Consider the following 10,174-nt stretch of genomic DNA (forward strand, 5'->3'; position numbering starts at 1 on the left):
GTTGACTTTAAGCATTCTACTAATTATTTACTCTTTACTTTTGTAGACTAATTTTTTATTTCTCAAAATGTCCCCTGGAACAGTATGGGCATAAGTCAAAAAAATCTAAAAATATTCATGTGATGTTTTTATAGTTTGTAAACATCCTTATGGTTAATTATTCAGATTTAGCAGCTAAATGAATGACATTTAATTGATGTGTGGAGAAAAACGTATGTTTAATTAGTAGAAAAATTAGACAGCAAAATACTTTTCCATTATTAGGAGATTCTATTTCAGTTTGCTCTCCATTGCTTAGATAGTTCTTCTAAAATAAGAAAAAAACATGTTCACAGAAAAAAATTGTTGTAAATATCCAGAATTTATATCAGTTTTTAAAATAGTGGATTTTAATTTCAGCATTGAATATCTACCTTTAGAGAAAAGTCACATAAGTACATTTTTTAAAAGTCTCCATGTAAAGCCTTTTAATACCATTTCAGTGATAATTTTATTTTAAATTTGCTTTGCATTGCCACTAGATGGAACCAGTAAACTTTATAATTTCTATTAGTACATTTTTTGTTCTATGTGTATATACTTAAAAACTCTTCAACTAAAAATTCTAGAAATAATTCAGCACATAAATTTCTGTACTCTATGAATGGGCATCTAAAATTGATAATTACCAATCTAACAATAAATAGTGTGGGCAAACACTAGTACAAATCAAAGAAAATGTAATCATCGACAGCAAGAAATCTGAGTAGTTTAAATATATCAAGGGAGAATATAAATGTTTTAAACAATCAGAAGATAAAACATAATCAGAAAATACTATCATATCTGATGATAAATATTGAATTGTGTTTTGATAGCAATCTTTTTTGTTTTTTTAGAAATCTTCTAAATACATCTCAATAGCTATATAGTAAGTTTTCAGTTGTTGATAGTCACTGGGAACAATTAAACCATAAATAGAACCTATTTTAAATGGTTCCATGTAAAAATGATTGCTAGTGATTAACAATAATCAGCTAATTGGCAATTTGTGCTTGTTCTGGTACTTTATTTCTCAAATTGGATTTTTTTCCCATTGACCTTTGTAGTAAACCAAATGCGGGAACATTTAAGAAATAGAAAATGCATGGCAGCGCATAATAAACTTAGTATAGAGGGTTGATATTTTCAATAATTTAATTCCTAGAATTGAAAAACCTTAGTTATGCTTTATAAAAGAAAGGGACAGGTAAGAGGACTGATAGAATAGTTAAAGAGTAGCTATGTCAGACGACTTTGAAAACTTCATCTTACAGGTCTGGAAATGGAGACTTACACAGCTCAGTGGCTTCCCGGGACAATAGCGTCTAGAACTGGCTTCAGATCTAAGATATGTGCTCTTAGTCCCTTTGCGGAAGATGAGCGCGCCTAGAATGTGCAATATATGAGGCACAGGTGAAGCAGTGACTCTTAGAAATCAAGCCTATAAAATTCGAAGCCTTGAATGTCATGCAAATACTTTTTTCCAGGATTGATGGCAATTGTAGCCACGGTAAGTGATGACACATAAAAATGGAAAAATTCAGAACCAAGACATGCAAGGACACATGCCAAAGAAACACCATCTCTATCAGTTTGCCAGGGCTGCATAGCAGAGTACCACAGACTGGATGGCTCAACAACAGAAATTTCTGTTTCACAGAGATTAGAAATGAAATCAAGGTGTCAGCAGAGCCATATATTCCTTTGAGACTGACTCTACAAGAAAGTAGCATCCTACCTTGTCCCTTCCTACCTTCTGGTGGTGTCTGGCAATAACTGGCTTGCATGTCATAGGGCCAATCTCCACCTCAGTCATCATGGTGGTAATTTATTAAAATCATCAAAATAGATATTTCCTCATTTTTCAATTTTTGATTCATTGGAAACCATATAAGTATAAATAAAACCAATTTAAAGTGTTCCATGTAAAAATTATGCCTATGATTAGTAATAATCAACAAATTGGCAGTTTGTCCTTGTTTTGGTACTTTATTTCTGAAATAAGTAATTTTTTATCGTGGCCTTTGTAAAGGACATAAATGAGGGAGCCAAGAAAAAATAGCCATGGGAAAATAAATAAAATAAAATAAAAATACTCATGTGAAAAATGAATCCTATACCAGCAGGTTATTATGTTTTCACTGAGAGGAACTTGGTGATATGTATTGTGGCTTTATTTTATAAATAACTGCGTGCTTTTGCCCTGGCTGGTTTGGCCCAGTGGTTAGAGCATCGGCCTGTGGACCAATGAGACGTGGGTTCAATTCCTGTCAAGGGCACGTACTTCAGTTGCGTTCATCCCCGGCCCTGGACAGGTCGTGCAGGAGGCAACCAGTCGATGTGGCTCTATCATGTCCATGTTTCTCTCTGTCTTCTCTCTCTCCCTCCCACTCTATCTATCTGATGATAAATGGAAACATGTCCTCCTCGGGTGAGGAATAAAAAATAAATAACTATGTACCTTTTTCAATAAAAAGTAATGTCATTGACAGCAACTCTGCTTGCTTTTAGCAGTGCTGGAAGGTTTCTGTGCAGCCGTCTGCTCTCCCCTGGCCTGTCTCAGAGTCTTGTCTGAATCCTCCCTTCATGGAATGGTCCTGGTGTTCTACACTACATCTGTGGGCTCGGCCAGCAAGCTTAGATCCCCAACCTCACTTCTTCTCCACTGAGCATCAGGCCCCGCGCAGGTAAAACCAGATGCTCTCACTTCATTAGTAGAGACAGGCATGGCATTAAAATCAATTGTTTATGATGGATGACGAAAAACAGAATTTAAAGTCCTTTAAAGTATTTGTAAAGGAGTAGCTACTTTAAACCAAGATACAGGAACTTGAAAAACTTTTTAGCACTCATATTTTCCTTAACAGAATAGGTTCAGTAATAGGGGAAAATGAGCTTTGTTTACTCTTCAGTGAGTTAAATGTACTGATCTTCAACTGATATTAAAGCCCAACACCTGTTTCAAGGAACAAATGAAGACTTGTAAAACAAACGGTGATCAGTGGCAATCCAAATGAAATGTAAATTAATGTAAACATTCTTACTAACATTTAAATGTTGAGAACTCTGTTATATAGATAAAGTTATAAAGATGAAGTTATATAGATAAAGAGTTATATAGATAAAGGTACCCTCTAGGACTGTCTCATAAAAAAGCTAATTGTCAACAAGTGTGCACTTAGTTGCCTGAGAGAAATTAAGCACCAGCCCGTCCGAGAGCCCGCAGTCCTCCGCGCAGCCTCAGTGCGGAGGCGGTGATCACCCCGCAAACCAGCAGGGAGACTCGGAGGCTCTGCTCTCGTAGCTCTCTAGCTCTTGTTCTCGGCGAGCTGTCACCCACGTCTCCCTGAATAGAAGACGGGGTGTTGTTGATTGCATCATACCACAGTGGGGCTTCTCACACTTCACTGTTCATAGAAGCACCTGGAGTGCTAATGGAAACCAGACTCCGGGTCCCACCCGTGAACGTGCGGAAGCTGGGGTGGGCCCAGCGATCTGCGTGCAGCAGGCACCAGGAGATTACATGCAGGTGGTCTGGAATTAAACTGGAAGAAGGACTGTCCCTGCAGAACTTCGCTTACGTATATGGTGGGGGACATGAAACAGTCCTTCTGAGTCATGGGAGACTTCAGATTGTGGCTACTTGGGGTTGGCTCGTTATATTCCTATCATCAGCCACAGGTGCGTATTGCCTAAGAGAAAAAACTTTTAAAATAAAAATAGCTAGACATTTTAAAAACTTGATTTGAGAAGGGTGTGCGTCAGTGTGATTAAAGAAGAGAGGAGAAACATTCACCCAGTGAAGCTGACGTCAGAGTGCAGAGTGAGTTACACGTCCCATCGGTGCTTCTCGAGACGAAGGCTGAGCAGTTCCCGAGGGAGCATGAGGAGCTGAGCCCCAGGCTCTGCCCAGCAGGCTGTGCGGGGACAAGTCCAGCTCTTCTCACTCACTGGCTTCCGATCTCTAACTTCTAGACCTGCAATCTGAGGTGAAGGGCAGGGAGAGGACTCTGGTTTTCTGCCCTTTTATGTAGAAAAATAATATGTTGTATAAACTGTGGTGGAGGAAAGTAGGTCATTAGATGTTTAAGAAGTACTGGCTGACACTGAAGTATGGACTATGAAAGGTACCTTGTGCTCTGCCTTTGGATGGTCCCGGTGTCCCACGTCCTATCACCCAGAGTAAAAGTAATAGAGTTGTGGTTCATCACTAAGGTGTTCACCAAAATACTCCTGCCTATGGTGGGGTGGTTCTTCCCTGTCCCCTGGTGTGAGCGGTGGCCATGGGATTGCTGTGGTCGATGCGACATGTGACGCGTGTCCCTTCCAGGAGGAGGCGTGAAGAACCAGGGCGATGCCCACGCCTCTCCTTCTCTCCGCCACGCAAACAGCAACGCTCTGGGTGACGGCTGAGCTGTCAGCCTCACTCTAACGGAGGAAGAGACGTGGAGCGGAATCCCCAGGCAACCCACCGTGGATGTGCACAGAGTGAGAAATGGACCTCATTGTTCTGTGCGACAGCGATGTGGGGTTTGTCACTGCAGCCTGACCTAGCACACACTGATTCAGAGTAATGACAAGGGTTCAGGGGTGGTCTTTTCAAGAATGAGAAGAATGAGGACCTCTTTTTATGTTAACATCCATTGACTGAGAAAATACAAGTTGTCTAAAAACTACTCTGGCCCTGGCCAGGTTCCTCAGTGGTTGGAGCATCATCCCATACACTGAAAGGTCTCAGGTTCAATTCCTGGTCAGGGCACATACCCAGGTTTCAGGTTCAATCCCCAGTTGGGTTGTGTATGAGAGGCAACCGATCGATGTTTCTTTCACATCAATGGCTCTCTCTTTCTCTCTCTCTCTCTCTCCCTTTTCTCTCTCTCTAAAATCAACAACAACATATCCTTGGGTGAGGATTAAAAAAATCTACTCTGCCCAGCTTGTGTGCATCAGTGGTTGAGCTTTGATCCATGCACCAAGAGGTTGCCAGTTAGATACCTGGTCAGGGCACATGCCCAGGTCATGGGCCAAATCCTTAGTGAGGGGCATGCAGGAGGCAGCCAATTGATGTTCTCTCTCATCGATGTTTCTATCTCTCTCCCTCTCCCTTCTTTTCTCTCTGAAATCAATAAAGAAAAAAATTTTTTTCTTAATCTACTCTGAATTTAGTAATAGTTTAAAAAATATTTTTTATTAAGGATAACCTTTACATACAGGGGTGGGCAAAAGTAGGTTTATAGTTGTGAGTATGCAAAACAGAGTATATTCTTGTATTATTATTTATTCTTGTATTATTCATTTGTAGTACGACTATAAACCTACTTTTTCCCACCCATGTATGTGACTATATATCAACAAGAAAATGTTACTCTGAAAAGAAGAGGTGAAATTGATAATAATGATTGACTAAATAAAATTTAAAGGTATTTGACCTTCACATGGATGGAAATTGTAAATGGGAAACGCTGATGCATGAACACAAGAAAGTCAGCGGACCGCAGGTGGAAATGAACTGGGAAGAGCTACGTCTCCCTGGACGCAGACTAAGTGCTCAGCCCTTTCATTTCCCACCCGAGCCAAGTCAGGGACAGGTCGGGCCTCCGGGTCCCTGGGCGAAGTCCTGGAAGACCAGAAGGAGCACCCCTTCCTGTCCTCCCTGGAACAGCTGTGCTCCCCACCCCTCCTCTGCCACAACACGGGCCTGCCCTGTGTTGCACGTGTCGGGCACCCACTGACCACGAAACGACAGACTCATTCCATCCCACTGAGCCCACACCTGGACGCACATTTAGGCAGCACGTGAGAATGAGAGGAAACAGAAGAGAGAAGGCGAGTGAAGAGCGGAGGTCGGTTTGGGGGAGGCAGGAGGAAGGCCAGGGCCGTGTCCATGCCCGGGCCTGTGCCGGCTGCTGGCCGCTCTCGCTCTGCCTTGGCTCCCACGAGGCGGCCCTTCCTCTCTCAGATGGGGAACCCGCTGTCCACGCGGGCACTTTCGCAGAGCTGAGTGCCCTAAGGGGGAGGGGCCGCCACCCACATCACAAACGCTTTTGGGGACGTCTGAAGCTCACGTTCTTTCTGACACCGAAACGCGCTGGTTTCTGGGTTCGGCCCTGTCCAGGTGCCCACGGGCTGGCCCGCGGGTGGGCGGACTCGTCTAGCACGGCCCGGGTGCTGACTCGCCAGGAGCATGTTTCGGGGCTAGGAAAGGCAGTCCTCTGGGCTGCCAGGGATCTCCCTGTGGCAAGCTGCCCCCACCTCCCAGGGCACTTGGTTCACCCAGCTGTCCCTGTTTCCACCAAACGCTCCTTCTCCCCACCGCTGCCTTTCTGGTCCAGTCTGGTCCACGTGCAGCCGGCAGCCGGCCTGCTGGGGGTGGCACTGGGTATTTTCAAGGTCACTGAGAGCTCAGTGACATGATGCAGCCCAGAGGGAAAGGTTTGTTGTGTCCCCGGATCCATGGTGGGAGCTCGTGGCTTCTCTCGAACACATCACACGGCCATGATGGTTGCAGGTGTCGGCCTTGACTCATTCTAAACCAGAGTATCCATCTTCGAAGACTTTGTGCACATTCTGTCCCACCTGCTGTGGAGTAGCCCTGGTCAGAAGCTGTAGCAGATTTTCTTTTGAATATGACTCATTATTATGCAGTTACGGGAGGAACTTCAGGTCAAACAATGTCCCCCTTTTTTTTTTTATCACTCAGCCCAATTGCTTTAAAAAAGAAGAGAGAGAGGGAGAAGTGGTAACATTTGTATAGTGTAGAATTCACCATGTCAGCCACTGAAAACTACAGTTCAGATACTTTCAGTACAGTCCCAGTGTGTGCAACCACCATACTCTCTAATTCCAGAACGTTCCCAACTGGCGCCTAGAGCCCTCTGCGCACTGCAGAGTATGCTGCGTACCTGTGGATGGTGTTGAAGGTGTGCGTCTGGGCTGAGCGCTGGGGCGGTCCCGACGCGAACCAGCACACGACCAGCTCCTTCATTTGGTGCGGCAGCTCCACCGAGACCCATCGGCGTGGAGGGCAGAGGTGTCCTGGAGAAGAACCCAGGTTCCAGCAGTGAGAGTAGGGGACGAGCTGGTCGGAGAAACACACGGGGTGGTTTGCACAGAGGGAAGTGGGGTGCTGCCCTGAGCGCTGTGGGCCCTGGCCATCCTTGTCGGGCTCTCGGCAGCCCAGGGACTTCCATGGGTTTTCCCTCACTAGCCCGAGAGGGGAAGTCGGAGGCCGGGGAGGAGGGCAGTGGGAGCAGGGGGCGGGAGGGGAGGAGAAGAAGCGTCATACCCTCTAGGTCCCTTCATGTTGTTAAAAATGGTAAGATTTCATTCTTGTTATGGCCAATATTCCACTGTATATATGTCCCACACCTTTTTACCCACTTGCCTATCAGTGGGCACTTGGGCTGCTGCAATGAACAGAGGGATGCACATATTTTTTCGAGTTAGTGTTTTGGGCTCCTTTGGACGTATCCCCAGGTGTGGGATGGCTGGGTCATAGGCAGTCCCATTTTAAATTTTTTGAGGAGCCTCACCCTGGTTTCCACAGTGGCCGGGAAGACTTGTTTCAGTGGGAGGGAGCGGTGCCCAGCTTAGGCGGGGTGCTCCCTCCCCGCTTGGGACCACCACCACCCAGAGCCCCAGGCTTGGTCCTCCGTGTCAGGACCGACAGAAAGCACGTGAGGGCTGGGGGATGGCCAGGAATCATCCAGCTGCACTCGACGGGGGCGGAGGGCAGGCTCATCAGCCGCACGAATAGCTGGCACTAGCCGCAGAGGGCGATGGGCAGCTGGGACCCTGGGGAGCCCCCTAGAGCTGCAGCCTCACAGTGTCCCTGATTGGGCGGGGCACTGAGACAAAGACTGTTGCTGGGGACACAATCTGAACAGCTTGATTTTGTCCCTTAGGCTGGTGGCACCATGAGGAACCCAAATTGCTATGCTCTAAGCAGGGTTCCTTAGGTTCCCGAGACAGGACCTGGGCCCAGGCTGACCTTGTAAACAGAAGGTAAGTCCTGGGCCCACGACAGGGCACTGGCATCTGGTACCTTCCCCCTCTCATATCAGAGGCAGGTGACAGCTCTGTGTGTCTTTCCCAGACACTCCCTCTCCACCCGAGGCTCACTGTGACGGCCTCCCAGACAGTGTCTGAGACCTTTGCGCAGAGTCCAGATTATGTTATAGCACCACGTACACGTTAAACAAATCTGACCCACTGCTGACCTTAGAGACAGCGCTTCGCTGAACTGGAACAATAACAAGTACGAATGATAATTTACTGAGTCTGACTGCCCACAAAAAGCTTTGATCAATTTGAAAGGTATAAACACCGTGCAGAGATGGGGGGAAGAGCATTAATGTGTGTTGTTAAAATTTTACATTTCAATTATAGTTTATATTTGTTATTGTGTAGTAGTTTCAGGTGTACTGCACAGTGGTTAGACAGTCAGATACTTTTCAAAATGTTCCCCCAATACTCCAGTACCCCCTGACGCCATTCCTAGTTATCACAATATTATTGACTCTAGTCCCTGTGCTGTACTTAACAGCCCTGTGACTGTTCCAAACTACAAATCGGTCTGTCTCAATCCCTTCACCTTTGTCACCCAGTCCCCAAAGCCCTCCCCTCTGGCAACCATCAGTCTGAGAAACAACATTGTTATTACATTCACTAACATCTGGTGATTTTCAGTTTCACGTCCATGGGTTTAAAGAGTCGTTTCCTGATTGAGGGTTAACTTTGCGGAAATGCAAACAGGTATGTTTTCCCTCTGCGATTGGGAGAATGAGCCCAGATGCTGCCTCTACTCTGCACACAGCTGCTCCCCACCCGCCAATCCAGGGCGCAGCTGCAACAGCCTTCTGGGAGACAGGCTGTCCTCACACAGGCTGGGTCTGTGACTGCCCAGAGGACACTGTACGCAGATGAGGGAGGTCATTTCCTGCTCCTCCCTCTGAGGAGCTTGTCCCTCTGCTGTAGACTGATGTGTGTTCCCCCGTCACTCATATGCCAGAGCCTTGCCCCCATGTGATGGTGTTTGGAAGGGGGTGAGGTCTATATGAGGTCATGCAGGTGGTCCCCCTGAGGGAATCGGTGCCCTTTCAAGAAGAGGAAGGGACTGGAGCCCCCGTCTGCTCTCAGCCATGTACAAACACAAGAAAGTGGCCACCTACATACCAGATACCCGATCTGCCAGCACCTTGGTCTGGACTCCCAGCCCCCGGACTGTGAGAAATAAATGCCTATTGTTTCGGCCACCCACTCTGCGGGATCTTGCTGTAGCGGCCTGAGCTGACCAGGACACTCTCAGGAACCTTCCCGTACCCCGAGTCTGGGGGAGGCAGACAGGATCAAGCCTGCCCCACGGCGGAGCACATCACTGTCCAGCGGCTCAGCGGGCTTCACGCTCGCAGGCCTGACAGTGGGAGCCACAGGCTGCCCTGTTCCCGGGCCTTTCCTCGCCCGCAGGCCCTCGCCCGAAGCGGCTGCGGGGGACCACCTGTTCTGTTGCCTTCCCCGCCCACAGCGGCGGGACACCCAGCCCTGTGGAGGGCGCCAGCGGCACGTGTTCAGAGGCGGTGCGGCTCTGCCTGCGCGGACCTGAGTCTTTCCCGACGCGACTACGCGTGGTTCCCGGACTCGCACAGTGCGGTAGCACCGCCGGCAGCTTGTAGGGTTGCTTGTGTCTGGGCGAGGATTTTTAATGTGTTTATCCCTCCAGGCACCTACTGTAGATGATGCTCTTAAATAAATAGAACAATGAAAAGTATAAACAGTGCTTTCCCGAAGGGCTGTAGATGGCAACGCGGGTTCCAACACCGCTGTTGTCTTGCCTCTGGCACGTTCATGAAACCCAAAGGCTTTCATGAGGCGGCACTTGGTTCAGGCTTCGGGGACTTACTGCGTGGAGTGTGTATGCCCGGCCGTGACACTAAACACACAGCATGCATGCAGACTGAGAATAATGTAACATTTAAAAACTGGTCAACTTGAACCTTAAATTTTCAATTCTGAATGATACTTCTTTTCCAGGCCTTTATAAATTCATTAGTCAGAGCCCTGGCTCTCATCAATCTTTTCTCAGCTCATCTCTTTTTTCAAAATATATATTTTTCAATCCTCACCTGAGGATATATTTTTATTGACTTTTAGAGAG

The sequence above is a fragment of the Molossus molossus genome, unplaced genomic scaffold (genome assembly GCF_014108415.1).
Source record: "Molossus molossus isolate mMolMol1 unplaced genomic scaffold, mMolMol1.p scaffold_m16_p_15, whole genome shotgun sequence".
In the NCBI taxonomy this organism is placed as follows: Eukaryota; Metazoa; Chordata; class Mammalia; order Chiroptera; family Molossidae; genus Molossus; species Molossus molossus.